At 35.5% G+C, this 3482-nt stretch overlaps 1 pseudogene; it reads left to right on the forward strand.

Moving 5' to 3' along the window:
- Positions 1-425: 425 nt before the first annotated feature.
- Positions 426-2650, forward strand: LOC112504317 (annotated as a pseudogene).
- The last annotated feature ends 832 nt before the right edge of the window (positions 2651-3482 follow it).

Raw genomic sequence — 3482 nt, forward strand, 5'->3', positions numbered from 1 at the left:
TTCTTGCAAATTTATAACATTTTCGCATGGTCCTTCCTCTATGTGTGTGTATATATACATGTATATACTATCAATCTTTTTACTTTTTAATAAGAACTTAAAAGAAAAACAATACAATGACTATAATATCCCTGTCTTAACGAGATTTAATGGATTTTTTAAACCATCATTAGCCTTAGGAACCTAAACCAAGTACTTTTGCATCACGARTATTTTCTGGCAATAAAAACTTTGTAGGGACCCAAACCAAGAAAACCAATAAACCATAGGGACCAATATTGCAATTTACTCTTTTTATTATAACCCGTTAGGTGGCCGTGAATGAATTCGGCGGCCGTGAATGAATTCGGTGGCCATTAATCAATAAAGGGAGATATTTAAATCGAGTGTGATCAAATAACACCCACCCCCAACAAACAAAAACGATGGATTATTCAACCTTCTTTCTCTTACTATCTTTCCTTTCATCATTCATCTATGTTGTCACGACCTCCGGCMGCCACAGCTCACGGCTTCCGCCAGGGCCATACGCTTTTCCATTTATCGGAAACCTTTTAGAACTTGGCAACAAACCCCATCGCTCTCTTGCCACACTCTCTAAATGTTATGGTCCATTAATGTCGCTTAARCTAGGAAGTAGAACAACCATAGTTGTTACATCCCCCGATATCGCCAAAGAATTCTTTCACATACATGATAAAGAGTTCTCTAGCCGATCAATCCCAGACACCGCCCGAACTATGAACCACCATAAATACTCCATGGCATGGTTGCCRGTCGGAGAACAATGGCGAAGACTCCGAAAAATAAGCAAAGAATATTTGTTCTCRGTGCAATGTCTAKATGGCAGCGAACGACTAYGTGAGGAGAAGGTACAAAYRGAATAACATATAKTAGCAAAGTCTGTTACCTTTTGCATATGTATTTGATTATATATACTCGTTTGATGATAATCAAAATAGTGAATAAATATTTAATCAAAATAGATATTATAGTAATAAATCAGCCAGCATAATATATTCAATCACTTATTTCAATTTTCTAAAATGAGTATTAGTAATAATTTATTATCACTTAAATGTATAGTTACATAATGCATAATATATAATTTATAAATTCACAGTTTTTTTATCGATGTTTTCATTTCTCTCATATTTTAGATAAATATTCATATAAATTAACTCATTAAATAGAATTTCTTTCTACTTGTAGGTGCAAGAATTTGTTAACTATGTTAATCAATGTTGTGTAAATGTAAAGGAGGTGAACATAAATGCAGTTGCGTTTACGACAACTCTTAACATTTTATCCAACTTCATATTTTCTATGGATTTTGCTCAATATGGTTCGGAGACATCACAAGAGTTCAAGGAAGCAATATCCGGGTTAATGGAGATTGTTGGGAAGCCAAATCTAGCCGACTTCTTTCCGGTAATTAAATCATTGGATCCACAAGGGTTGCTACGACGTGGAAATGTTTATGCTAAGAAGTTGTTAACTATCATCGATAAGATCATTGATCAACGGTTGCAAAAACGATCGAGCTCATTGTCATGTGATGGTGTTTCATGCACAAACAATGATGTTTTGGACTCATTACTCAACCTCCATCTGAAAGATGAATCTGAGTTCAGTCGAAATGACATGAGACATTTGTTTTTCGTAAGTAAATTATTTTAGTATATTCACATGTTATAATTATTTTATGACATGAAAATGAGCTCTTCATAAGAATGTCGGATATAATTTTTAACAGTAACAACCAAAAAAATAACACGAACCAAATCAAACAGGTTTTTTTTTTATATTTTCAGAAATTAGGTTTTGGCCTTCGTCAAAGATAAAGCACTATGATTTACCCTTGGTCAAATCATAAAATGAAGCGAACCAATTTTGTTTGAATTTGCCAACAAATGGAATAGTTAAAACATGAAGTATACTTGTTAAGTAAATAGTCTTATTGTGTAATTGGTAATTATGATTATTTCAACCAGTTGTAAGTAAGGAAGTGTAAAATTAACCATTTCACAAATTTTTGTAGGTTTTATTTCTAGCTGGAACAGATACAACATCATGCACATTCGAATGGGCAATGGCTGAGCTTATTCGTAACCCGGAAAAAATGGAAATAGCTCGGTTAGAAGTTGTTAAACTTATGCAAAACAACAAAAGAAATATACAATTTCAGGATATCTCTAGACTCCCTTACCTACAAGCTATAATAAAAGAAACACTTCGGCTGCATCCTCCAGGACCATTTCTTGTCCCTCGCCAAGCCATACAAGATGTATAAGTCCAACGCTTCATCATTCCTAAAAATGCACAAATCCTTTGTAATGTATGGGCGATTGGAAGAGACCCGAATGTTTGGTYAGACCCAGAATTTTTCATACCAGAGAGGTTTTTGAACGTCGAGATTGACTATAAAGGCCAAGACTTCAAGTTCATTCCTTTTGGTTCTGGGAGGAGGATTTGTCCAGGATTGAATATGGCTCATAGAATGTTACATATAATKTTAGGATCTTTGATTCACAAGTTTGATTGGAAGCTCAAAGGTAATATGAGACCACAAGATATGGATATGGATGAGAAGTTTGGGATTCCGTTTCAAAGAGATGTACCACTAATGGTCACTCCAATCAAATCGTGACTAATTCTTAAGTCATTGTACTTGTTTTACAAGTAAAAAGTCATAATATATTTGAATAATTTTATCTGATTATACATTTTATTAAACGAACGTAGTTGTAGAATGCTCATCAGAACACTAATGTTGAACATTTGCAACTAATTAATGTACTTCATTTCCAGTTCCAAACACAAGTTATCGTACTTGTAAAACTTGGGAATGATGTCCAAAGTTTTCTAAGGTAAAATATTTTTTTATCATTTAGTTATGGTCTTCAGTGATCCTTAGTGAAATCCCTCGTATATTCGTCAGTAATTAGCTCGTTGGAAATCCTTTGGTAATAGAAACTGTGGTGATTTGTCGGGATCATCAATCGTCAGTGATCTATCGGKGAATCCGGATGTCGGTGAAGGCTTACCCACCATATTTTCTCCGACGGACTTTCACCAATGACGTATCACAGACAGATACCATTTTCACCCATCAATTTTTCCGTGGTGAAAGCCTTAATTTTGTTTTATAGTGTATGTTACTAACTGGGATGATTACAACGTGTTTGCAAGATTCTTGGACCAATAAAAGCAACTCAAACTATGATCTTTTGTAGTTACTATATATCGAAACCAAAGGGAAAAGTTTGGAAAAGTAAACCTACCAAAAATCTCAAAGGCCTAAACCTGTGCCACGACCTCAAGTCGTGTGCCAAGTTGTCCACATCGGTGTAGTGTAACGGGGAGCCAAGGGTCGCCACAGTCTGTGCCGCGACTAGGCCTCCATGAGAAGCCACCGAGAACGAGTCGTCTTTACTGAAACGCCTTACGACGTGACCTGCATCGTGACCCCAGGTCGAGCA

Source organism: Cynara cardunculus, unplaced genomic scaffold, assembly GCF_001531365.2.
Source record: "Cynara cardunculus var. scolymus isolate 2C unplaced genomic scaffold, CcrdV1 Un_Scaffold_5201, whole genome shotgun sequence".
Taxonomy (NCBI): domain Eukaryota; kingdom Viridiplantae; phylum Streptophyta; class Magnoliopsida; order Asterales; family Asteraceae; genus Cynara; species Cynara cardunculus.